This window comes from Ovis aries, chromosome 2 (genome assembly GCF_016772045.2).
Source record: "Ovis aries strain OAR_USU_Benz2616 breed Rambouillet chromosome 2, ARS-UI_Ramb_v3.0, whole genome shotgun sequence".
NCBI classification, from domain to species: domain Eukaryota; kingdom Metazoa; phylum Chordata; class Mammalia; order Artiodactyla; family Bovidae; genus Ovis; species Ovis aries.
In genome coordinates, this window is record NC_056055.1 from 197,947,503 (window position 1) to 197,975,321 (window position 27,819).

The 27,819-nt window shown below is 39.6% G+C and overlaps 1 protein-coding gene and 1 long non-coding RNA gene across 6 annotated transcripts in view; one reads left to right on the top strand and one right to left on the bottom strand.

Annotated features, from left to right (window-relative positions):
- Positions 1 to 27,819, top strand: part of SLC39A10 (solute carrier family 39 member 10) — a 153,561-nt gene that overhangs the window by 12,756 nt on the left and 112,986 nt on the right. For 2 of the 5 annotated variants that reach the window (XM_060411229.1, XM_060411231.1), the window contains exon 2: positions 23,610 to 23,697. The exons of the other annotated variants lie outside the window; for them this stretch is intronic. The gene's annotated coding sequence lies outside the window, so the exon portion shown is untranslated. The remainder of the gene's footprint in view (positions 1 to 23,609; positions 23,698 to 27,819) is intronic. 5 annotated transcript variants of the gene reach the window in all.
- On the bottom strand, positions 1,563 to 27,512 carry LOC132659327 (uncharacterized). Its single transcript, XR_009599634.1, has 3 exons — positions 24,921 to 27,512; positions 20,756 to 20,983; positions 1,563 to 8,407 (listed from the first exon to the last, which is right to left on the bottom strand). It is a non-coding gene; the product is annotated as an uncharacterized LOC132659327 (long non-coding RNA).

Below are 27,819 nucleotides of genomic sequence, written 5' to 3' on the forward strand. Positions count from 1 at the left end.
TATCCAAAATTCTCTGGACCACCTGTCTTACTAGCCTCTTGGTCCGGGAAAATATTTCCTCCTGTTGCTTCTTCCCGTATCTAGAGTTACACTGATACCATCATCGATCTCATATGGAACTATACATTATTCTATCAGAGGTCTCAGTCACACATTTGGCAGTGTAAGAAACAGTAATTTTGTAAAACAGGTGAAATACAAATAACATAGCCAGTAGTATTAGTAAAGTCACAATTAAGACTTAAGAGCTTCCATTAGATGTAGCCCAGTATATCTCAGGTCATCTGACTGTCTACTCTGTAGAATCTTTATCTTCCAGGGAAATTATATATTGGCACCACCATCTATACGGCACATAGCCCAGTTTTCTAGTGTTACTAGACTGATTATCCTTAGTATGATTTAATTGTTTCCAACACAGAGGAGACTTTAAACCTAAATTACCATAGCCTGGTGTTATCTATATAAATCCATCCCATAATTGTGGGAGATTTTTTTCTTTCTTTGCTGAAAATTTTCTTGTTGCTCTGATTGAGTTTGAGTAATAGAAAAAAGCTCAAATTTATGGCCAGAGTCAGAGCAGGCATTATTAATTGGCCCAGTGACAGGATCCCATCTAGTAATATCACAGTGACTTGAATATGACCATAATATTTTTTAAAATAAATTTTTTCAAGGCCAACCAGTTAGAGTCTTGTAGTAGAGAAATTTACAAAGGTAACCAGAACTAGACACAGGTAATTGGCCAAAAATCTAACAATTGGATTGATTTCTAAAACTAGCATAGGATCAGGCCTATGATAAAAAAGCATTTGATTTATACGCGAAGGTCTAAGAAATCAAGAAAACATTATGAATGATCATACGAATCAGGTCCAGCATCTTGGGCAAGCTGTCTATCTCTGATGTTGTCTTCTCATCCTGGTGTAGTGTAGTTTCTCCTGATTAAAAAAGTCCTTTCATCCAAGTTGGAGACAGTCCCTTAAATTATGTCTTTTTCCAGTCCTGGTTGCAGGTCATGAGGCATCTGATCTTCATCCAAAGATAGATTACTGAGATAAGCTTCAGAAACAAACTTAGGGTGTTTTCTAAGAATTAAATTTTACATTAATATCACAGAACAGCAAAGAACTATCCAAGAAATGAGTCTTACTATATGCAGACATCCATTAACAAACGGGTTCAACATTTATTGAAACATCTTTTTCTCCCTAAAATTGCCCTCATTTTTATCAAATATAACCAAATTAAGGCTAGTTTGTTTGTAATATAGGTCTGTTCTCACTAATTTTGGCCTGATGATTTATATAACCATAATTGATCATAGACTTTTTATTTTGTTGAAACATTTATAGAGTCTCAGACTAAACTTTTAAAATAAAACAAGGCTGGGAAACTCACACCAAAGGCTTATCACAGATTTTGCCTAACAAATCTAAGTGAATTCTTTCCTTTTTAAGGTCTCAAAAATTCCTTGAGATTTTTGTACATGTTAGTGAGATAACCTTTCTAATTCATTTGATAAACTCACTGGAAACCTAAAAGTTTCCAATTTCTGGAGGAGTCAGAGAGAAAATATAATTGTTTTGTTTATAATGTATAATTTTACCAAAGTATTGTCATAATTAGTTTGAGAGGAAGGTTTTCCCTACTCCCAGAAAACATAAGATTCAAACCCATAGTTTTTCAGACAGAAACTATAAAAGTTATAAGCATATTTGCTGGTTCATTCAGTCCTTTTGTTAATTTTTGTGACGTCATCAGGTTTTCCATTAGACTACCAGGACATATCAGAATGTTAAGAACTCCATATAATTTCTAGGATATCTGTGTTAGTAATTTTACCATAAATTATAACATGAGCAGATTTATTACTCATTGATAATTTTTTCATGTAATTTAACCAACCAAATAAACACAGTTTAATATCACTCTTTGGGATGTTTCAGGGGCCCTCTGAAGCACTTCTAGTTAGCTAGAGGTCAAAAGAACTTCAAAAGAATTTGATTTAGGACGTTTTATCAAAAAGATCAATTAAAAGTGTTCAGAACATTTGGTCAGATTTAGTCAGTGTTGATGGGTGTACCATTTAGCTTGCTGATATGTCACAATGGGCATAAATAACAAGGCTCAAGGTCTAGTGAAAGTCAGCTCCGCCATCTTGGACCTAATCGGCTCTAACCAGTTTTCTTATGGCTGTGTCGTTCCTAACAAAATCTATTTATCTAACTAATTGTAATCCAATTTTAGAAAACCCTGATCATGCATAACTCTTTTTAGTATTTTTCATACCTTTTTTTAAAAGTGAAAACACACTTCCTACTTTCCTCTAGCAACCAAGAACTAACTTTTATATTAGCATTTTATAGATTGTTGAGCATAAATACCAGTGATAATTTCTAAAACCCTTGCTTTTTTAGAACATTTTAGGATAACACCAAACGTTATTCACTTATAGCCCAAAATCTCTTTGTTTCTCTGTAAAAGGAAATTAGTGTAAATGTTTCAAAATCTTATTTTATTTGGAAATGGCCAGCTATTCAATAGACTTCTAACACTTAGCACACTTAGGACAACCCTTAGGAATTCAAGTTACGCCAATCTGGAGAGACTATTTTAGACAAATATTCCTAAAGAATAATTATTCTTAAAGGAGCTTATCTAAAAGCTCATATTCCTTTTACATTTTTTTTTACAAGTTTCTTCACTCGAGGTGATATCCTTGTTGACAAACTTGTAACTGATATGATAATATTTAACTTATATTAAACCTAGGTACAGTGAAAATATTCTACTTAATGTTAATTACTCTAAGACATGTCTATATTAGATAGATCAGCAAACAAACATTAATATCAGGTATTTAATACTGAATATTTCCCAGTTCACATGAACCTGAAATTTATTGTTTAATTAAGAATTATTTGATTTGTAAGCGCTTACCTTTCTTTAAGCCAATTAAATAGGGCTCATTTACAAATTAACCTCAAAAATATTACCCAGAGACAAAGACATACCAAGACATATTTAGACAGACACAGTGCAAGATTAAGCTTCATTTTCCAAGTTTTTAGTCATGAATTAGATATTACAATATAAAATTTAATAGTTTATTTTAAAAAGTTGGAATAAATAAAACTTTTAAAGGCTTTTTCCCATTTTTCCTCAGTCTCAGGGATTAGAGATGGTCTAGATAAGTGTTCCTGAGAGCAGAGCTAGAGCCCTGGTCTCAAGGCACAGGGAAAGAAAATCAAGTTCTAACAAAATAGTGGCAGGTCTAAACCAAATGGTAGCCAGACAAGCAAAATGGCCATCAAAAATCACAACACAGAACACAGAATTAAAACAACATAGAGACCTGGCAGTCCTCATCACACACTCCCTTAAATATAAGAATCAAAGGGAGGAAAGGAAGCCAGGTTGAAAGAAGAAGGGGGAGGAGGAGGGAGAGGGGGGCGAAAGGGGTGGCCTTACAGACATCTCCTGCCGCATGCAGATACCAGGCTTTACGGGACTTTACCCTGGGCCTCCAGAGATGGGAGGACTGGAACTCAGCCCTACCATGTTGTCACAAATGGTTCAATTCATTACTTAGGGCTGAGTAATAGATAACTTTTTAATTAATAAATAAGATATACACTGTGGCCATGGTAATCCTTCCAATTTGAGGAGACACTGAACATCTAGGATTGCTTTTGTCTCGAAAAATCAATTGCTCAGCAAGCACAGTTTTAGGTGGTGAGTGCTTCAGAGCAGGAACTAAGGAGTCAGTCTGTATTTTAATTATTATATGGTACTACAAACTTACTCCCAGAGCAAACTGTAGTTTTCTCCTGTTTAAACTTAGATGGTAACAGCTCCAACTTTGTAGGGTTGTTCAGAGGATTAGCTGAGATAATTCATGGTTAGTGCAAAGCCTGGGCCACAGTTAACATGTTATTATCAGTTCCAATAACATTGTTGTTGATTATGATGATAATGATGTATATCCTACAAAGATTCTGAACTTCTTCCTGAGGTTTTAGTTTTACCTGAGACTAAAAGATAAATCTCCCCTGCCTCACCCCTTCACGTCCTTAAGAACTTAACACCTACACAGAAGTAAAAGGCTAGGATTCCGCTGTCCTGTTCCTAGCACCTTCACACATCAGTGGTGTTGACTTGAGGAGCATGCAGACACGAAGAAAGAAAAGGCCATTCCTGAACATATGGGAACCACACCTGAAGGGGAGAACACACGAACTAGCACTCTCTTCTTAGATTTGTTCACTTTGCAGTGAAAACAGCATGCCAAACCCCTGAGACTGGTCACTTCAAAGGTGTAAATATTGGGGTGGGATATATCTCAAACACAAAGACAAAGTTCTGTAGAGTTTCATAAAATTATAAAGTGGAGTTTGGAAGTATCTGCGCTGAGGAAACCAAAGAGAATTAACAGGCTATAAACATCACAAAAGCTTGAATATGCAGTGGAGTAGGACTGATGGGGAGCTATTATACTATTTAGGAACAGCAAACCCCTCCCAAAAGACCTTCTCAGGAAAACTTTAGACTGAGGCAGGCTAAGACAGTTTAGACCAACCTAAAAAAGACAGAAGAAAATGTATTTATGGTAGAGCAGAATTGCCTCCTTTCTTTTGAACCTAGAGCATCTTGAAAAGCTGTTGCCAGAGTGAGTCTTATGTCCAACCCACTGCAGGTTTAAGACATTACCAAGGACTTCCCTAGTGGCTCAAATGGTAAGGAATCTGCCTGCAACATGGGAGACCAAGGTTGGATCCCTGGGTCAAGAAGACCCCCTAGAGGAGGAAATGGCAACCCAATCCAGTATTCTTGCCTGGAGAATCCCATGAACAGAGGAACCTAGCAGGCTACAGTCCAAGGGGTCGCAGAGTCGGACTCAACTGAGTGACTGACCTAAGGCCTTGGAAAGGATAATAACCCTCTGTAACCTGCTTGTGTATTTCCTTATATTTAAAACTTTAAATTTGATGTCGTGGGGTATGGCACTCAACCAAGATTCAGTGATGGCAGAGTACTTCCAGGGTATTAGTAAAATATTTTGTAGAAGACATAAATCTGAATTTCTACATTTTAGAAACTGACTATCCAAGGAGAAATTTTGCCACCTTTGATTTTGAGACTCTTATACCTTGCTCCTTTTCTCTTCCAATCTTCTTTCTCGTGTTTTTAACAGAGTAGCAAATCCAGGAACTATTAACTATAGTGAATGTTACCGAGTCCAAGCTCTCTCTGCTCGTCACTTGAGAGGCCAATAAATCCCACAGATGAGGCGTTGAAGTAAGGGATATAACTTTATCTGGAAAGCCAACTGACTGAAAAGACAGCAGACTAATGTCTCAAAGTAACCATCTTGTTGAGGCCTGGGTGCCAGGTTCTTTCATGGATTGGAGAGAGGGAGAGGTAAGAAAACAAAGTAAAAAGACCATTTAATTCTTGCAAATATCTCTTAGAATGGCAGGTCTCAGTCAGAGGTATGTGTTACTCTTCTCCCTTTACAGTCATTCGCAAGTGGGCATGGTCAGATTATCTCCCTGTGAGCTAAACAAAGCACTTTAGTTTAAGGTCAGGCAGAGGGGACAGGATTCTCTGAGGCAGGCCATTATGTATGATTGTAATAACAAAAATGGCAAAAATAGGGCTAAAGGCTTAACTTAGAGTCAAAATTAACTCTTCCCAGTTACATGAAGTTTAGCACATAGAAAGTTAAATTATTGATATTTGTTGTATCCACAGGGAATTATTTCATTTGAAGCTTTAAATTGTTTGATCTGTGTTTTTTAAAGGAGATTATAAGGAGTAACAAAACTCACGCGACTAGTTCTTTGCATCTTTCTAAACAGTTTAAGTGTTCATCTAGGTATTAATGAATCAATAGTATAGTCCTACATAATTATAATTTTAAGGAACCAAATAATACAAAGATTACAAATTTGATTTTGAAACTGGTCTCAGATTGGGACTTGAACCTAGATGGAATTGGAACCCAGCCAAAATTCAGACTGAGACTTGAACCGGTTCTTTGTCTCAGTGCAGAAAGAATTCAGAGAGGAAAAGTGTTAGATAAGAAGTCGGTTTATTGAGAGAGATACACACTCCATGGACAGAATGTGGATCATCCTCTCAGAAGCCAAGAAGCCTTGGAAGATACACATTGCATAAACAGGGGCCCTGAAATATGGGGTGGTTAGTTTTGTTGTTGTTGTTGTTGTTGTTGTTGTTCAGTTGCTAAGTTGTGTCTGACTCTTTGAGATCCCATGGACTACAGCACGCCAAGCTTCCCTGTCCTCCTCTATCTCCTGGAGTTCGCTCAAATTCATGTCCATTGAGTCAGTAATGCTAGTTCACATTTACGAGCTGGGAAATTTCATAGGCTAGTGAGTGAGAAGATTATTCCAACTACTTGGGGAGAAGGGGTGGGGATTTCTAGGAATTGACCGCTGCCCACTTTTTGGCCTTTTATGGTTGGCCTTGGAGCTATCATGGAAAGAGAAGCCTGGAGTACTGCAGTCCATGGGATTGCAACAAGTTGGACATGACTGAGTGACTGAACGGAACTGAACTTGGAGCTATCATAGCACCTGTGGGTGTGTCATTTAGAATATGCTAGTGTTTTACAATGAAAGTATAATAATGATCAAGGTCTACTGAAAGTCAAACCTTCTGTCATCTTGGGTCTAATCGGTCTCATCCTCAAGCAGTTATATTATTGTTTTAAAGATTGTGCTCTGCCCCCTTCCTCCTGTCTCTCAAGATTTCCTTCAATTCTGTGATTCTAGGATGATGTAGAAGATTGGATGTATAACACAGTTATCAGGCAATATCATATAATGTGTTATGCAAAAGTGCAGAAGAATTCATGTATGTGTGTGTGTGTGTGTGTGTGTGTACTTTGCTTCACCTGGTAGGAAAAGTTCTTCTTTTACCTTCTTAGTTCTGTGGCTGGCCTAAGAATTAAACTGACATAAGACAAATTAACAGAAGGAAAACATACACATTTATTTAATTTTTTTTTTTTACATTTATAGGAGTCTTCAGATGTAAAATAAAGACCTGAAAAAGCCATCAGACCCCAAAGCTTATATGCCTTTTTACACAAAAAACAATAAATTGTGAGGCTTGGTCTAGGCAGTAAGTTGTGGGACAGTGACCAGAAATTAAATGAAATTAGTGGAAGATAAAGGTTATTAGGAAGCTTGTACAGGTGCAATTCAGCCATAACTCCCAGTCTGGTGATAAAAATGTTATCTTCCTGATACAGGGAAGGCTCCTTTCTCATTGGAAATTTTGCAAACTGCTTTTAGGTAGAAAGGGGGAGGTCCAACAGTCTTCATACATCTGCTGTTTCTCAAGTACTTTCAGCTCAAAATAATCAATATGCCAAAGTGGCATATTTGGGGCTGGATGTTCTGAATCCCTTCACCTGATAAACTTTTCAAATCAAGAAAAAGGAAACAACAAAATCTTTTAAATTCTTACTATGAAATAATTTTGAATCCACAGATAGTGGTGCATATGTATTCTGGTTGTTCGTAACATCATGGTAATTTGCACAGCAAACACACCACAATCCTTCAGTTAATAGCCGGATAAATAGACTGAAGCTTATGCGTAATTTAGTCAGCAAATAAGCAATCTGATCAACAAAGATTTTGAGGCTGATCAGAAAATTGTTCAATCAGTGAGATATGTAAAATTGTAATGAAAAAGATGTACTGCTGGCATGACTTATCTCTTTGAGTTGATCATTAATCCTAAAATACTTAAATAATGTGATGAGGGAATATATTCAGAAAAATCAAGGGACAAAACTAAACAGTAAAAAATTTTCCTGTTATAAGCCAATCAATCAATTAGAAGGTATGATCTGATTTGCCAAACACTTATGAACTAATGAAATGTGATAGTAAATGAACATCAAGTTTGGAAAGAATAGACAATGGAAAAAATGCAGATAAATTTCCATATAATGTAAAATATACACATTAAAATATTTTTAAAGGATGTGCAATTTTTATGATGCTGACATTAAAAGTGGAATAATCAAAAATAATACAAATTGTATAATACAAAGACTGTGATAATGAACGATAAGGTTAGTACACAGTTTTTATGTTTCCTGGGAACTAATATTGAATTCAGAAGATGTGTAACAGTTTTTCAATTCCTGCCTTATATAAATATTTTTTGCTAGAATTGTTTTGTGCTTTTCAGATTATTTTTTGTATGTTGCACCTTCAGATTAGCTGTGCCAAGGGTACAATTTTAAAAATAAAAGAAAATTACTTACAGGCCCAGACAGATCTGTGGGCATTTCGGGTCAATGCCAACTGCAAAGTTTATGGAGGTGTCTGCTCCCTGGGATGGAAGCTCAGACTCTAGGCTCCTAGAAAGGTCAAAGTGTGAATTAACTCATGTGAATGCAAACCCTTTGTCAACTTGAAACATCTTCAGCTCCCAAATGTAGGAGGCCAATCCCAAGTTTAGATTTTTGAAAACCTGTCTAAGAAAATACATGATTTAGAAAGTTAAAACCTTGGGACTTCCCTGGTGATCCAGTGGCTAGGACTCTGTATTCCCAGTGCAGGCAGCCTGGGTTTGATCCCTGGCCAGGAAACTGGATCCTCCATGCCACAACTAAGACCTGGCACAGACAAGTAAATAAATTAAATGAATAAAAATAAAATATATTTTTAAAAGAAGATTAAAATATTAAGGAGAAATAGTGCCCAGGAAATAGAGGTCAGGAAGAGTCTTTCAGAAGTCTTGAGGGTTATTATACCATCCACGGAAACAAAGCAATGACGTGAGCAGACTAAATAAACCTAATATCTGTGCCACATCAATAATGATGGATATTTACAAGGTTTCAAAGTTTCGGTTCTACCAAATTCAATGAGGTTGTATTGTTCCAGATAATGTGAATCTTGAGTTTTGTTTTCTTCTATTGGCATGAGTGGTGGTGGCTTATTTTAGCATCTTTGGCCCCTGATCCCAGTCCTCAAGTTGCTTTGTCATAAAATAATTTTAAGAATTAAAAAATTTTAGGTTCTAGATTGTTCTTAGTTAAGCTACTCAATATAGCCAAGTATGCTATTTCTTCAGTCAGTCAGTTCAGTCGCTCAGTTTTGTCCGACTCTTTGAGACCCCACGGACTGTAGCACGCCAGGCCTCCCTGTCATTCACTAGCTCCCAGAGCTTGCTCAAACTCATGTCCATCGAATCAGTGATACCACCAAGCCATCTCATCCTCTGTCGTCCCCTTCTTCTCCCACATTCAATCTTTCCCAGCATCAGATTCTTTTCTAATCAATCAGTTCTTCCCAACAGGTGGCTAATCAGCATCAGTGCTTCCAATGAAAATTCAGGACTGATTTCCTTTAGGATGGACTGGTTATATCCTCTTGCAATCCAAAGGACTCTCAAGAGTTTTCTCCAACACCACAGTTCAAAGCCAACAATTCATTGGCACTCAGCTTTATTTATGGTCCAACTCTCACATCCTTACATGACTACTGGAAAAACCATAGCTTTGACCAGATGGACCTTTGTTAGCAAAGGTCCTGCTTATTAGTATGTTGTCTAGCTTGGTCATAGCCTTTCTTCAAAGGAGCAAGGGTCTTGTAATTTCAACGCTGTGGTAACCATCTGCAGTGATTTTGGAGCCCCCCAAAATAAAATCTCTCCCTGTTTCCATTGTTTCACCATCTATTTGCCATGAAGTGATGGGACCAGATGCCATGATCTTAGTTTTGCAAATGTTGAGGTTTAAGCTAGCTTTTTCACTCTCCTCTTTCACTTTCATCAAGAAGCTCTTCAGTTCCTCTTTGCTTTCTGCCATAAGGGTGGTGTCATGTGCATATCTGAGGTTATTGATATTTCTCCCGGCAATCTCGATTCCAGCTTGTGCTTCTTCCAGCCCAGCATTTCTCATGATGTACTCTGCATATAAGTTAAAGAAGCAGGGTGACAATATACAGCCTTGACATACTCCTTTTCCTATTTGGAACCAGTCTGTTGTTCCATGTCTGATTCTAACTGTTGCTTCTTGACCTGCATACAGGTTTCTCAGGAGGCAGGTAAGGTGTCTGGTATTCCCATCTCTTTAAGAATTTTCCACAGTTTGTTGTGATCTACAAAAAGGCTTTGGCGTAGCCAATAAAGCAGAAGTTTTTCTGGAACTCTTGATTTTTCTATGATCCAATGAATGTTGGCAATTTGATCTCTGGTTCCTCTGCTTTTTTAAATCCAGCTTTGAACATCTGGAAGTTCTCAGTTCACATACTGTTGAAGCCTCACTTGGAGAATTTTGAGCATTACTTTGCTAGTGTGTGAGATGAGTGCAATTGTGCAGTAGTTTGAGCATTCTTTGCCATTGCCTTTCTTTGGGATTGGAACGAAAACTGACCTTTTCCAGTCCTGTGGCCACTGCTGAGTTTTCCAAATTTGCTGGCATATTGAGTGCAGCACTTTAACAGCATCATCTTTTAGGACATGAAATAGCTCAGCTGAAATTTCATCATCTCCCCTAGCTTTGTTTGTAGTGATGCTTCCTAAGGCCCACTTAACTTTGGACTCCAGATTGTCTGGCTCTAGGTGAGTGATCACTCCATCATGGTTATCTGGTCAAGATCTTTTTTGTATAGTTCTTCTGTGTATTCTTGCCACTTCCTCTTAATATCTTCTGCTTCTGTTAGGTCCATACCTTTTCTGTCCTTTGTTGTGTCCATCTTTTCATGAAATGTTCCCTTGGTGGGCAAAGGAACACTAGTCTTTCCTGTTCTATTGTTTTCCTCTATTTCTTTGTATTGATCACTGAGGAAGGCTTTCTTATTTCTCCTTGCTATTCTTTTGGAACTCTGCATTCAAATGGGTAGATCTTTCCTTTTCTCCTTTGCCTTTAGCTACTCTTCTTTTCTCAGCTATTTGTAAGGCCTCCTCAGACAACCATTTTTCACTTTTGCCTTTCTTTTTCATGGGGATGGTCTTGATCACTGCCTCCTGTACAATGTCATGAACCTACATCCGTAGTTCTTCAGGCACTCCATCTATCTAATCTAATCCCTTGAATCTGCTTGTCACTTTCACTGTATAATCACTGTAAGGGATTTGATCTAGTTCATACCTTAATGGTCTAGTGGTTTTCCCTGCTTTCTTCAATTTCAGTCTGAATTTGGCAATAAGGAGTTCAGCACCCCACTCCAGTATTCTTGCCTGGAGAATCCCAGGGACGGCGGAGCCTGATGGGCTGATGTCTGTAGGGTCGCACAGAGTTGGACACGGCTAAAGTGACTTAGCAGCAGCAATCTGAGTGCCACAGTCAGCTCTCGGTCTCATTTTTGCTGACTGTATAGAACGTCTCCATCTTTGGCTACAAAGCATGTAATCAATCTGATTTCAGTGTTGACCATCTGGTGATGTCCATGTGTAAAGCTGTCGCCTGTGTTGTTGAAAGAGGGTGTTTGCCATAACCAGTGCATTCTCTCGGCAAAACTCTGTTAGTCTTTGCTCTGCTTCATTTTGTACTCCAATGCCAAACTTGTCTGTCACTCCAAGTATCTCTTCACTTCCTACTTTTGCATTCCTGTCTCCTATGATGAAAAGGACATGTTTTTTTGATATTAGTTCTAGAAGGTCTTGTAGCTCATCATAGAACCATTCAACTTCAGCTTTTTCAGCTTTACTGGTTGGGGCATAGACTTGGATTACTGTGATATTGAAAGGTTTGCCTTAGAGATGAACGGAGACCATTTTGTTATTTTTGATATTGCACCCAATACTGCATTTCAGACTCTTTTGTTGACTATGAGGGCTACTCCATTTCTTCTAAAGGATTCTTGCCCACAGTAGTAGATACAATGGTCATCTGAATTAAATTCACCTATTCCAATCTGTTTTAACTCACTGATTCCTAAAATGTCGATGTTCACTGTTGCCATCTCCTGTTTGACCACACCCAATTTACCTTGATTCATTGACCTCGTATTCCAAGTTCCTGTGCAATATTGTTCTTTACAGCATTGGACTTTGCTTCCATCACAGGTCACATCCACAACTGGGGATTGTTTTCACGCTACTCTGTGTCTTCATTCTTTCTGGAGTTAGTTTTCCACTCTTCTCCAGTAGCATATTAGGCATCTACGAACCTGGGGAGTTAATCTTTCAGTGTCCCATCTTTCTGCCTTTTCATATAGTTAATGTGGCTATCAAGGCAAGAATATGAAGTGATTTGCCATTCCCTTCTCCAGTGGGCCATGTTTTGTCAGAACTCTCCACCATGACCTATCTGTCTTGGGTGGATCTACATGGCATGGTTCATGATATCATTGAGTTAGACAAGGCTGTGGTCCCTGTGATCAGTTTGGTTAGTTTTCTATGATTGTGGTTTTCATTCTGTCTGGCCGCTGATGAATAAGGATAAGAGACTTAATGAAAGCTTCCTGATGGCAGAGACTGACTGGGGGGAAACTGGGTCTTGCTCTGATGGGCGGGGCCTAGCTCAGTAAATCTTTAATCCAATTTTCTGTTGATGGGCAGGGTTGTGTTCCCTCCCTGTTATTTGGCCAGAGGCCGAGACTTCTGGACACTCATAAGCAAGTCTGACTCAGTCTCCCATTGGCCTCCGAAGTCAAATTCCCTGGGGTTTCCCAGTCCCTCTGCCAGATCCCCAGGTTGCAAAAATCTGTTGTGGGTTCTAGAACTTTCTATTTCTTAATCCTCTCTAACCCCTAAGGTGATCTAGTCTTAAACGCTCCTCTTATAGCTTCACACTGATTATTTCACTCCAGTCTCAGTTGTTTCTCACAGGATACCATCCAAATACTGCCCAGAGGCCTGAAATTTCTTCTACCTCTTAAGTTTCTTTTCTTTTTACTAACATGCATTCTCTTCAACTCAGTTTTCAATTCTCAAACCCCTTTTCCCTCTTTTAAAATTACCATAAACAGTAGTACTTTTCAGTTTGCAATGGCTAATACTAAAATATTCAGGTTTCAGGAAATAGAGTTGAGAAATAAAGCTGTACATCATGGAAGTTCCCATAGGATGTCTCAGATAGGAGAAGAAGTACCCATCAATAAGAAAACAGCCCACATTTACTGTGAAATGCAAACAATTGAGGTTTCAAGGACTTCAGGGCAGATGTGTAAGAAGTGTGCCACAGACACAGCACTCACTGAATGCAGAGCCTGAAGGATGACATGAAGGGAAATGTTAGGGCCACTTGTCAGCAGGTCTCCGGTTGCTACAATACTTCAGTGGACCAGGATGCTTTAGATCCCTAAATTCACTGTTTAGGAATTCACTGTTTGAATCCCTAATTTTCAACACCTCTCTAGAGCTCTAAAACCCGCTCCAGTACTCTTGCCTGGAAAATCCCATGGATGGAGGAGCCTGGTAGGCGGCAGTCCGTAGGGTCGCTAAGAGTCGGACACAATTGAGCGACTGCACTTTTTTCACTTTCATGCATTGGAGAAGGAAATGGCAACCTCCTCCAGTGTTCTTGCCTGGAGAGTCCCAGGGACAGGGGAGCCTGGTGGGCTGCCATCTATGGGGTCGCACAGAGTCGGACACGACTGAAGCGACTTAGCAGCAGAGCTCTAAAATGAAATGTGTGCAGGCTGGCCGAGGTTTGCTAGATGGCGCTAGTGGTAAAGGAATCTGCCTGCCAATGCAGGAGACAGGAGAGATGCAGGTTTGATCCCTGGCTTGGGATCAACTACTTGGGAAGATGCCCAGGAGTAGTTCCAGTATTCTTGCTTGGAAAATTCCATGGACAGAGGAACCTGGTGGGCTACAGTCCATGGGACCCCAAAGATTTGGACATGACTGAGCGCAAGACTTAACAGCATTTAGTACTTCATTCTAAAGGCCTTCTAAAAGAGCCAAGGTTAGCATTTCATTCTTGGTGGGTTTGTTTTTGTTTTAAATAAATTAAACATGAACACTGGCCTAGAAATGAACTGTTTCTGGCTTATCATCTTATTGGCCAAATGCTTTGACTTCTGAGTTATCAGACATTTCTAGATGTACTAGCTGGAGATTTGAAGTCCAAGGCGACAGGAGAAGGGCAGTGTATTGTTTTTGACTGAATATCTGATTTGTACTCTTCTTTTCTTTTTTGGAAAGGACAACCAATTGTTAAAACATCATTTCCCCAAGGATGAAAAACTAATACTATTATATGTTTTGTTGTTTAGTCACTCAGTCGTATCTGACTCTTTGCCACCCCGTGGACTATAGCCCTCCTATCTCCTCTGGCCATGGGATTTCCTAGGCAAGAGTACTGGAGTGGGTTGCCATTTCCTTCACCAGGGTGACAATCTGGTTGGTATACAAATAAAACCAAAACTTGGAGCTGCTGTAATGAGTTCAGACTCTTCTCAGCCTAAAATAACAACTTTCCAAAGTGGGTCCTTTTATAAAGCTGTGAAGTGAGGTACTCCATTTTATAAAGCATAACTCTTCTAGGTGTGTAACCATACTCATCACACTAAAAAGAGGAAAAGGTTAAAAAAAAACAACAAAACAAAAAAACCTGAAAAGCCAAGTTAAAACTACCTTCCAAAGCAAATTGCTGATGCCAGGATTTTGACAGGGCTTTTTTACTTGGCTGCAATCATTCAAAGAAAGTATAGCGTTTTCCCCCATTCTCATCTCTTTGAAGAAGCCAATTGAAGCAGAAGAATTAGCACCGATCTTCTCCTTATAAGACCCAAAGAACAGGATGGAGCTGTGTAATACAGGGATGGAAATAGGGTGGAACTCTTGTTTCTGTTTTTCAGAAGCTAATCTGAGGGTTGTCATGGTAACCAGGATATAAGACTATTGTCAGCTTCAGGGTACAATTTTGGGCTATATTCTTAAAAAAGGATATGAAGTGCTTACATTAAAAGAGTCAGAAAAAAGTCTTTTAGAAGTATATCAAAACTGATTTCAGATGTTAGTTTGGACTTTTAAGACAGCAGTTACCTTGGGAGAAAACAACATAAATATGTCAATTGGTAAATCTTGCTAAATCTTTGGTGGGGTGGGAGGAGGGTAGCAGAGGAAAAGATTCACATGAGGGTAGCAGGACATAAAAGAGAGAATGTGAAAGCCAAAACCTTCTGGAGGCACTTGGTAATTTAAATATGCATGTTCTCATAAGAATTGAAGATATAAAGAGGAATTGTGTTCTGCTTTTACCTTCTCTGTTGTCAGCCTGGTGTCACATGTGTGTGTGTGTTCAGTTGCTAAGTCGTATCTGACTCTTTGTGACCCCATGGACTGCAGCATGCCAGGCTTCCCTGTCCTTCACTATCTCCAGGAATTTGCTCAAATTCATGTTCATTGAGTCAGTGATGCTATTGAACCATCTCATCCTCTGTCATCCCCTTCTCCTCCCACCTTCAATCTTTCCCAGCATCAGGTCTTTTCCAACGTGTCGGTTCTTTGCATCAGGTGGCTAAAGTATTGGAGCTTCAGCTTCAGCAGCAGTCCTTCCAGTGAACATTCAGGGTGGATTTCCATTAGGATTAACTGGCTTGATCCCCTTGCAGCCCAAGGGATTCTCAAGAGTCTCCTCCAGCACCACAATTTGAAAGCATTACTGTGATGTTGAATGGTTTCCCTTGGAAATGAACTGAGATCATTCGGTCATTTTTGAGATTGCACCTAATACTGCAGGTGCATTTTGGACTCTTATGTTGTACTATGAGGGCTACTCCATTTCTTCTAAGGAATTCTTGACCATAGTAGAAAGTATAATGATCATCTGGATTAAATTCGCCCATTCCTTTCCATTTTAGTTCACTGAATCCTAAAATGTCGATGTTCACTCTTGCCATCTCCTATTTGACCACATCCAATTTACCTTGATTCATAGACCTAATATTCGAAGTTCCTATGCAATATTGTTCTTTACAGCATCGGATTTTACTTTCACCAGCAGACACATCCACATTTGAGCATCATTTCTGCTTTGGCCCAGCCACTTCATTCTTTCTGGAGCTATTAGTAATCGCCCTCTGCTCTTCCTCAGTAGTATATTGGACACCTTCCAACCTAGGGAGTTCATCTTCCAATGTTATATATTTTTGCCTTTTCATACTGTTCATGTTCATAGGATTCTCAAGCTAAGAATACTGAAATAATTTGCCATTCCTTCCTCTAGTGGACCGAGTTTTGTCAGAACTCTCCACCATGATTTGTCCCTCTTGGATGGCCCTGGAAAGCATGGCTCATAGCTTCATTGAGTTAGCAAGCTCCTTCACCGCAACAAGGCTGTGGTCCATGAAGGGGATTGCCACTTATGGAAGACTCCATTTCAGTGGATTTGATATTGCTATTTTCCTATATTCTTTTCATTCTGAAACATTGCTTTTGTGTATTAATAACTTTATTCAGCTTTTCCCCTTTTCACAGAAAATCGTAAATGAAACAAGTTCATATTGCAGCAGTGTAATTTTATAACAATTATTCCTGGTGAAACTATTTAACTATATGGAATTCTGCGACCAATTTTGTTTTTAGTCTCAGTTCAGTTCAGTTGTTCAGTCGTGTCCAACTCTTTGCGACCCCATGGATTGCAGCACACCAGGCTTCCCTATCCATCACCAACTCCTAGAGCCTACTCAAACTTGTGCCCATTGTGTCAGTGATGCCATCCAACCATCTCGTCCTCTGTCATCCCCTTCTCCTCCTGCCTTCAATCTTTTGCAGCATCAGGATCTTTTCAAATGAGCTGGTTCTTCACATCAGATGACCAAAGTATTGGCATTTCAGCTTCAGCATCAGTCCTTCCAGTGAATATTCAGGACTGATTTCCTTGAGGATTGACTGCCTGGATCTCTGCAGTTCAAGGGACTCTCAAAAGTCTTCTCCAATACCACAGTTCTAAAATATCAATTTAGTTTGATGTTTAGTCCAAAAGTTTAATCAACTTTCTTCATAGTCCAACTCTCATATCCATACATGACTACTGGAAAAACCATTGCTTTGACTAGACAGACCTTTGTTGGTAAAGTAATGTCTCTGCTTTTTAATATGCTATCCAGGTTGGTCACAGCTTTTCTTCCAAGGAGCAAGTGTCCTTTAATTTCATGGCTCCAATCACCATCTGCAGTGATTTTGGAGCCCCCCCAAAATAAAGTCTCTCACTGTTCCCATTGTTTTCCCATCTATTTGCCATGAAATAATGGGACTTTTTAAAGTATGGTAGCACTAAAACCTGCCTCTTTGGTTTCTCAGATTCAACTACCATATCCTTGGAAGAACAGGGCTTTGTGTAAATAGACATTGCCTATTAGCTTTACTGGATCATTAGCTTTACTTTTAGAAAATTGAGGGGAAAACAGATTATGAATAGAATGACAAATTCCCAACAACGTTTAAGACAAAAGACAGAACTAGAAAAAAATTTCCTTTTTGAGGCTGGACAGCTTCACACAGCCTGTACTTCCCAGACCTCCCCTGTGATTCTATTAGTACTTTGGGGAAAACTTTGAGAAGCCACCATTCAGTCATTCTTTTGAGGATTCCTGAGGACAAATCTAAGCAGTGCCATGTGCCAGTAACCCCAGATTACTATTTAATTATTTACACCTGGTTTGGGGGCTTCTGGTTTGTCTTTTTATAGAAGTTCCAAGGCAGAGCGTGACTTGGTATGACTTTTAAGCCAGAGGTCAACAAACTACTCCCCAAATGCTGAATCAGGTCCACCACCTATTTTTCTACAGTCTAGAGGCTCAGAATGATTTTTACATTTTTCCATGGTTAAAAAAATTAAAAGAATATTTTATGACATGTGAACACTATACGAAATTCAAATTTCAGGCTTACAGTTTTTTTTGGAACATGGCCATATTCCTTCATTTATGCATTGTCTGGGGCTGCTTTCTTGCCATAAAAGCAAAGTTGAACAGGTGCCACAGAGACCATATGGCCTCAAAGCCTATAATATTCACTATGGGTCCTTTCAGAAAATCTTAGCCAACCTCTAATCCAAGTCATGATCTTTACCACTGCCAAGTTGCAACCTGGCTGATTTAAACATAAAACATCAAGAAAATTATATTAATACACTCCACCAATGAGAGTTGTTCTGATGAGAGTTGTTCTGATAAGATTTACTTATCTTGCTATTGAAGCCTAAAAGTACAGGAACCAGATTTCTCAATGGTAGTCAAGAAAAAAAGTTACACAAAGAGAAAACAAAAGATATTGTGACACTTCTAAGTGATCTCTTCCAAAGGAAATGAAAAACTTTTCAATGCTATTTGCTGAGGTTTCCTTTTCCATTTCATATCAGAAACCAAAATGCCCTAGTTTCAACCCCATGGAAACTGTAGAGACACTCCCACTTGATCAGCGATTTTCTTTCTGAGGAATTAATGATCAGTGTGCACAAGTTCAAACTCTGACCTTATTTGTCAAACTGGCTGAGACTGAATGTGCTGGGAAAATGACAAAAGGAAGGAAGCATTTAGATATATGTCTTCTGAGACTTCATCTTTGATTAGCTGAAGAAAGCCATAAGAAAAGCTTTCTGGGCAGATAACCAGCTTGGAGAAAGGTATTCTTTTGAATTAAAAATCTAGTTTTGATTCTATTTTAGCCAAGTCTCTTGTCTAACTCTAAAGTCTGGAGACTGTAGTACTTTTTCATGGGTCCTATCCAATCTTTAAAAAAAAAAATGAAGAATTGAATACATAATAGTATCATTTGCCTTATTGGAGTGCTTCTCAATTTTCCTGCCAATGCACATATTGGCTGATGTTCATGTGGGGTTGCTCAAGGTGATACATAATCCAAGGATCTAACATGTGCAGACCCTCTTTTTACATTCAGGCTTGTAAAACACAAGAAAATATAAAGTTATCAATCCACTCATGTATATTTTAAATAAATCTCAGAACATGTACTGCGATTTTAGGACTTGTAAACAACAAAATAGTTGAGACACATCTCACACAAATCAGTCACAACACCTCAGTGGAATTGAAACCATTTGGCATCACTTCAGGGGCTCCAAAGAGCTCCAGTATCGTAGTCCTTTATGTCTTAGCACAATACTTTGTCAACAAAGGTCCATCTGGTCAAAGCTATGGTTTTTCCAGTAGTCATGTGTGGATGTCAGAGTTGGACCATAAAGAAGGCTGAGCACCAAAGAACTGATGTTTTGAACTGTGGTGTTGGAGAAGACTCTTGAGAGTCCCTTGGACTGCAAGGAGATCAAGCCAGTTAATCCTAAAGGAAATAAATCCTGAATATTCACTGGAAAGACTGATGCTGAAGCTGAAGCTCCAATACTTTGGCCACCTGATGCAAAGAACCAACTCATTAGAAAAGACTGTGATGCTTGGAAAGATTGAAGGCAGGAGGAGAAGGTGATGACAGAGGACGAGATGGTTGGATGGCATCACTAACTCAATGGACTTCAGTTTGAGCAAGCTCTGGGAGTTGGTGAAGGACAGGGAAGCCTGGCATGCTGCAGTCCACGGGGTCGCAAAGAGTCAGACATGACTGAGCAACAGCAGTAACAATGTCTCAGCACAGAAAAGAACTCAGCGAGAGGCAAAGTGATAAGAAGTGATTTATTAGAATAGGACACTTTTGAGCCTTACAAGCCAGCAGGTGAAGGGGTACCATACCCCAAGACCTTACTGGGCTACAGTTTTACAATCAAAGGAAAAGTGGGGAGAGGGGAGAAGAACTTCTTTGACTTTCTTGAATAGACATCCTGTTTCATCATTAGCTCCTCTTCCAGGTTGGGCAGGGGAGTTTTCTTCTCCCTACATGGTCAAGCTAGGTCCACAAATTATTGTTTCTTTTTTGTGCAGAGAACATGTCCTAGAGACCATTAACTTACTGAGCTCACTGGGCAGGATGTGAGGCTCATGCCACCATTTGTTTGACTGTTTGGGGTCACATCTCATGCTTCTATTGCATGGTTTTGTTGTTAAGCAAGCCTGCTTGTTTTTGTAGTTAAGGAAGCCTGCTTTCTTAAGTAAGTGATCATTGACTTACAGGGGTCACCCATACTTTTTCTACTTATAATTGGGATTAACTATATTAACTATTTATAAGTGGGATTGACTATGGAATTACCTACATAATCTCTTTTCTCTGTCCCTATCAGAATGAGAACTCTGTTTAGGCAATATACCCAAAACATTGATGCCTTGGACCTTTAGCCTCGGAGAGCATTCTCAGGGCAGCAGTGGAGCTGGGCTCAGCTTCGGTGTCATGGTACTTGTGTGAGATGAGGCTCCAGGAAATCGAGCTTGAACGGTCTAGTCGAGCCTGCACTTGATTTCACCGCTGGCACACTTTGCCTCTCAAACACATTGCCCATCAGTGCAGTAGGCTATTCAGTTCTATTGGACTCGGAACAAATTAGGGATCAACCTTCATCTCCATGCCATCTCCCACAAACTGTCAAGGGTTCTCAAAATCCTCACAAACTGTTGGAAAAAAGGTTTGGTGACATCAGAGTTATTTATTTCTGTGCCTGCTATGCAATATTTCAAGCATGTGTTTATTTTCATTAGACATAAAGGACACTATTCAAGGACATAGCATCTCAGAATCATTTGCCCTGAAGTATGTAGGACAGCAAGTACATCAGGAATGAGCAGCCCCCAAAATGAGTGGGTGTGAAAAAAAAATCATTTGGCACATAGTCCCTTCCTTTAATGAGTTTAAAAAATAGGAAAGTTCTGCTACAGTGGATTTAGGGTAAAAGGATTCTTACTTTTAAGAAGAAAACGAAATATCTTCAATCAATACACTGGCTTTAGATGTCCTCAGTTTTGGGCTTCATCAGGTGTGAGCAGCAGGATGGACCTGGCAGATCATCGAGGGAGTTCCAGGCTGCAGTAATATGGCAGGATGCGTTAGGATAGTTGTGAATCTGCAGGGAATTTTCACTCCTTAAAGAGTTGCAGGTCTAATTGCCAAAAACAGGGACACAACACTGGTCCTGAAATACAAGAAACAAATCTTTTGAATACGAATATAGTGGCTGCAGTGTGTTCTGCAGAAACAAGATGTCTGCTCTGAATATAAGGCTGATTGTATTAAAGCTCAAGATTTAGTTAATATCAGACCTCTAGATAATATATTCATACAATATATGTAGAAACTAATTTCCGGAAATGGCCTACACTACTTGGCAGCCACAAACTCAACCCTAAGGCTGCCCACAGAGTACTGTCCATCTGGTTAGAGTTTTCTACTTATGCCCCCTTTCTAGAAACAAACAGTCCTTACTTTCTGACTTTGAACAATATCCTATCTCTTTATTTTTTCTTTTAACTGTCCTAAATATTTTCTATCAAAGTCATTTTTCTCACTTTTTCATTTTTTGTTTGCTTTCCCTATATTTCTCAGTAGTTATATTACTTCAATTTAAAAGATGAATATGCTGATGCTTTTAAATATCCTCTTTCAAAAGAAAAGAGAGATTTGATAGATTTTCCTAGTGTAAAAATCAATTTAGCAACGTGATGGGAAAAAAAAAGCATGTACCATTGATTATACTGGATTTTTCAAGTTATAGTTTCTTTTCCTTTTTTAATTTTTTTGCAACTTTATTGAAGTACAAACTACATACAATAAAGTCCAAAATTTTAAGTGTATGTTTAGAGGAGTTTCAGTGAATGTATGAAGCCTTGTAACCACTACAGAAATCAACATACAGAACATTTTCATCACTCTCAAAAGACTTCCTTCCTGGCCCTCTGAAGTAAATTTCTGAGATTTCTGGATTGGAATTTGTAACTGCTTTGTAATCGCAAAACCTATAAACTAGAGTTATAATTGTGTAGTCGCCAAAGTGGTAGGAGGGTTATATTTCTCTTAATTAATGAATCTAAATTAATCTACATAAAATTTGTGCTTTATTAATGTCCAGCTCTGCTTTCTGTCACTTCCGTTCTCTAAGAAACTAATACCTTTTTCTTCTTTTTTTATTTTAACTCCCTCCAAGGAAACCCTGATAGAAAATCAGGTCTGGCCAGTTTTGTTAGTTCTTGCCTTAAGTATAAATGCTATCTTTAAAATCATAGAGTCCTGCTTGCTAGTCTGAGGTACTGCTAATTAGGCCAAAACATGTCTTAGCCTGAGAATTTATCTGCATAATTTTAAGTTTTAATATGTAAGCAAGCTAGCCAAGAGAATACTGTGTGTAGATTTTTCCCCCCTTTGGTTATACCTCTTGAAAGTAATTTAACACAATTCTTTGTAAAAACTTTCCACTACCTCCCTGAAATATTTCACTTAGACAACTGCTGTAAGCGTACAAACATTACCTAACATTCTCTTGTTTTTACGTCATGGTCTTCTACAACTTTCCCCCCACTGCCGCTGCTGCTGCTAAGTCGCTTCAGTCGTGTCTGACTCTGTGCGACCCCATAGACGGCAGCTCACCAGGCTCCTCTGTTCACGGGATTCTCTAGGCAAGAATCCTGGAGTGGGTTGCCATTTCCTTCTCCATTCCCCTCACTATTTCTTCTTTATTACCTCCACAGATTACTACAACCCAGGTGGGATTCTTTGTGGCTTGATTTATAGATAATCAGGAGGAGTAATTCTGCTTTGGAATGAAGGAAAATTATTCCAAATACAAAAACAATTGCTCTGTTTTGAGAGCCTGAGAGAGATGCCACCCATCACAGCTCTGGGGACTGGCACTGGCCCACTGAGGCCAGTTGTGGGGACAGTTACTGGAAGTGGGTTTTGTGGGGACTTGAGCAACAGGGGCCCCAGCTAACATTCCCCAGGCTGCTACAGCCCCCAGGGCTCCACTCAGCTAGTAAGCCAGCGAGGACCCTGATCCCTATGATGTCAAGAGTAAGAAATACATTCTTCCCCTGATAAGTGGGTTATAAATCATGGTGCAAGTCTACAGTCACATGGGTCCTCTATGTTACTAATACTTAGAAATTCAGTTGGGATATCCTGGGATGGTACCTTGAGTCCTTAGTGCCAGCCTGCTTTTGAAGAACCTTTCACTTTTGAGTGTGCTTTCATTCTGAGGCTGCACAGGACCACTAACATGTTCTGCCTTAAAGCTGAAAAGTCGTCCCTTCCTAGAAGGCAGGTGAGTGCAGTCTGTGCAGGGCATTCCGCTGGACTAGCGTCCTCAGGTGGTAACAGCCTGTGCAAGTGTGTATGTGACTGCTCTGTAGCTACATCTGTGACCACAACCCGAGGATCATTTTTGGCAGGAAATAGTCTGTCCTGCATGTCTCTTGAGAACACCTCTGAATTATGATAGCAGATACAGGGAAGTTATAGGATGGATAAGTCTGGCAATTATCACAAGCACCATAGAGAAAGGCCATAAGCTGTGGAAACCATGTCTGCTCTTTCTTTGGCCTGTTCACTTAAATTTCCCTTCCTTAGAGAGGTCTGCCTTTGTCAACACATCTAGAGTCCCATGTCTTTTCTTCTTACAAGTGACAATGACTGGATTTATGTGCTTGTCTTAAGAATGTTTTCAACTATCTCTGTGAGGTGTTCACAATCTCCAAAAACAAAGCCACTACTTGATACAGAGTTGGCACTTAATAAATACTGCTTGAATGAATGAATGTTTTTGGCAGCTTCTGCCAGTGGCAAGGATGGGAAGCATGAAAGCGATCTAAAATAACAAGAGGACAGAGAGTGAACAGCAGCTGAATCGTATCAAAGGTATGAATCTGTTTGATATCCTGGACTTCAGGGCTCTCCTTGACTCTGACACCTTTTTATAGACATGAGATGCTGAGCAGTTGATGTTCCATTGTTTGTTTTTAGCTGACATCCACTGAGAATGCCAGGCATTTAAGTGCTTTATTTACATATATTATGTTATCTGACCTGCACAAAAGTACCCAATAAGTATGTAGAAGGTATAATTATTATTTTATTTTACATATAAGGAAACTGAGATTTGAATGTTGTGAAGGAGGTGGTGGCCACATAACTAACATAATAAATGACATAACAAATTACCTGAGTCAAACTCAGGTCTTTGTTGTTTAGTCAGTAAGTCGTGCCTGACTCTTCTGCCACCCCGTGGTCTACAGCCACCAGGTTCCTCTGTTGATGGGATTTTCCAGGCAAGAATACTGGAGTGGGTTGCTATTTCCTTCTCTAAGGGATATTCCTCACCCAGGGATCAAACACATGTCTCTTGCATTGGCGGGTGGATTCTTTACCACTGAGTCATCAGGGAAATCTGAACCCAGGTCTATCTGACCCCAATTATCACACTCTCAAACATTATTAATTACGCCTTTATCTTGAACACACTGAGATGGAGCAAGAGATGCAAAATGCAAGCTTCTATTACAAACTCACTTAGTCTGGGTCTAATGACCCAGTAAACATTTGGTCTTTCCGGACAGTGGAGGATTTCTGGTTCCACCTATGTCCTAATCCAACAAAATCACTGCCTTCCTGGTCATTATCTTATTTTGCTTCCTTGTTGGTATTTACTTTTCACACTATGGGAAGAGCTATCTACCACATGGCATCCACACCCTGGGGCCAGATTAAGCTTTTGTCACCCTTAGCAAGGCACAAGGGGTATGGTTATACAGTTTAACAACAAACAATCTTCAGTGTCTGGTCAGATGTTTTCTTCCTAAAATTTTAATGATCCCTTATAATTACCACCTTCTTTGCCTTTCAGTTTTGAAATCACTGTTATGGTGGCCCAGGGCTCTTGGTGGCCTGGACATGTCAACCACTTCGTAGTGGCATAAGCAACTCCTCCTTTAATCCTATTAGCAGAGAAGTTTACTAAATTTTCTCATTCAGTTCAGTTCAGTTCAGTCGCTCAGTTGTGTCCGACTCTTTGTGACCCCGTGAATTGCAGCACGCCAGGCCTCCCTGCCCATCACCAACTCCAGGAGTTCATTCAGACTCACGTTCTTCGAGTCCTTGATGCCATCCAGCCATCTCATCCTCGGTCATCCCCTTCTCCTCCTGCCCCCAATCCCTCCCAGCATCAGAGTCTTTTCCAATGACTCAACTCTTCCATGAGGTGGCCAAAGTACTGGAGTTTCAGCTTTAGCATCATTCCTTCCAAAGAACACGCAGGGCTGATCTCCTTCAGAATGGACTGGTTGGATCTCCTTGCAGTCCAAGGGACTCAGTCTTCTCCAACACCACAGTTCAAAAGCATCAATTCTTCGGCGCTCCGCCTTCTTCACAGTCCAACTCTCACATCCATACATGACCACAGGAAAAAAATAGGCAAAATGATGGGATACCAAAAGAGGAACTCCCCTGGTCATTAGGTGCCCAATATGCTACTGGAGGTCAGTGGAGAAATAACACCGGAAAGAATGAAGGGATGGAGCCAAAGCAAAAACAATACCCAGTTGTGGATGTGACTGGTGATAGAAGCAAGGTCCGATGCTGTAAAGAGCAATATTGCATAGGAACCTGGAATGTCAGGTCCATGAATCAAGGCAAATTGGAAGTGGTCAAACAAGAGATGGCAAGGGTGAACGTCAACATTCTAGGAATCAGCGGACTAAAGTGGACTGGAATGGGTGAATTTAACTCAGATGACCATTATATCTACTACTGCGGGCAGGAATCCCTCAGAAAAAATGGAGTAGCCATCATGGTCTACAAAAGAGTCTGAAATGCAGTACTTGGATGCAATCTCAAAAATGACAGAATGATCTCTGTTTGTCTCCAAGGCAAACCATTCAATATCACAGTTATCCAAGTCTATGCCTCAACCAGTAACGCTGAAGAAGCTGAAGTTGAACGGTTTTATGAAGACCTACAAGACCTTTTAGAACTAACACCCAAAAAAGATGTCCTTTTCATTATAGGGGACTGGAATGCTAAAGTAGGAAATCAAGAAACACCTGGAGTAACAGGTAAATATGGCCTTGGAATGCGGAATGAAGCAGGGCAAAGACTAATAGAGTTTTGCCAAGAAAATGCACTGGTCATAGCAAACACCCTCTTCCAACAACACAAGAGAAGACTCTACACATGGACATTATCAGATGGTCAACACTGAAATCAGATGGATTATATTCTTTGCAGCCAAAGATGGAGAAGCTCTATACAGTCAACAAAAACAAGACCAGGAGCTGACTGTGGCTCAGATTATGAACTCCTTATTACCAAATTCAGATTCAAATTTTCTCATTAAAAATTATCAAAAAGTTTTTCATAACCAATGTCATACATATCTGTGCTTCATATTTACTTGCTAGGTAGAACATTATGATAATTAAGATACATATAACTTTTCAATATATGCAAATGACACAGTAACCTTTAAAATTCATTATTTAAACATATGTGAAGGCCTAGGTGGTGGAGAAGGCAATGGTACCCCACTCCAGTACTCTTGCCTGGAAAATCTCATGGACAGAGGAGCCTGATAGGCTGCAGTCCATGGGGTCACTAAGAGTCGGACACGACTGAGAGACTTCACTTTGACTTTTCACTTTCATGCATTGGAGAAGGAAATGGCAACCCACTCCAGTGTTCTTACCTGGAGAATCCCAGGGATGGGGGAGCCTGGTGGGCTGCCATCTATGGGGTCGCACAGAGTTGGACATGACTGAAGTGACTTAGCAACAGCAGCAGCAGCAGAAGGCCTAGGTGACAGGGAAGAAATAAAGGTAAACCAGTCAACTCCAAGAGGTTAAAATCTAATTGTGATTATTCATGACAAGACCCAGACACAAGGGAATATTTTGACTTTCTGTTTTAAATTCTAATACCCTGCCTCCCTTCATAAGCCAGTCAGACACAGGGACCTCCTACCCACAGGATGTTTGATTTATTCCTCTGTGTCCTTGTGGTGGTTTGGTAGCTTAGCTTGCACTCAAGGGAACACAAGCACAAAGCAGGGGACAGAGGAGCACTGCAGAGGAGTCCACTCCCCTTCTCTGTCTCTGTCTTTCTGGATCCAGCAAATGAGGAAAGTCAGGCCACTCAGTCTGATTTTTACAGATCTGAATGTGGGGTAGCTTGGAGACATATAATCCGATGATTCACCAAATTTTTTTATGATTATATGTACTACAAAGATATGGCTAAAGATGAACTCAAGTTTAAGCTGCATTTTATTTAGTAAATTTTTGTGACATTGTACTTAACATTTTTTGTGGGTTTTTGTTGTTGTTGTTTGTTTCTTTTTGGCCTCATTGTGTGATTTTGGGGATTAGTTCCCAACCTGCAGAAGTGAAAACACAGAGTTCTAACTATTGGACAGCCAGGTAATTTCTGGGCTTCATATATTTAAATCATCTTGGTTATTATCCATGCTAAGCAGGAAGTATTTAAAATCACAAAAACACTTCTGTCTGCTCCTTGAGGCCTACACCACCAAACATTCAGGGTGGCTCATCTTTTAGGAAAAATAGAAAAAAAAAAAAAGTGTTTTTCAGGAAAAAAATACTAAAATTTCTTACACTGCAGTTTGAAGTCAACCATGCTTCTCTTCTTTAGGTTGTTTTCACAGTCACTGTGTAGAGTCAAGATGTAGATGTCACCCAAGATAAATGTTTTCTATGTAATCCTAAGCAAGGCCAACCCATTTATTTCAGTTCAGCAAAAATTTATCATAAGCCTAGGACCAGGCTAGGTGCCCTAGGCAGAGAAGTAGACACTAAATGAGGAGCTGAGACAATATAGAAATGATTGTATTATAGAGTAGATCAATTATTTAAATGAGAGAGGAAGACTTCCCTGTTGGTCCAGTGGTTAAGAATCCACCCACCAAGTTCAGGAGGATCTCACATGCCACAGAGAAACTAAGCCCGTGCACCACAACTACTCAGCCTGTGC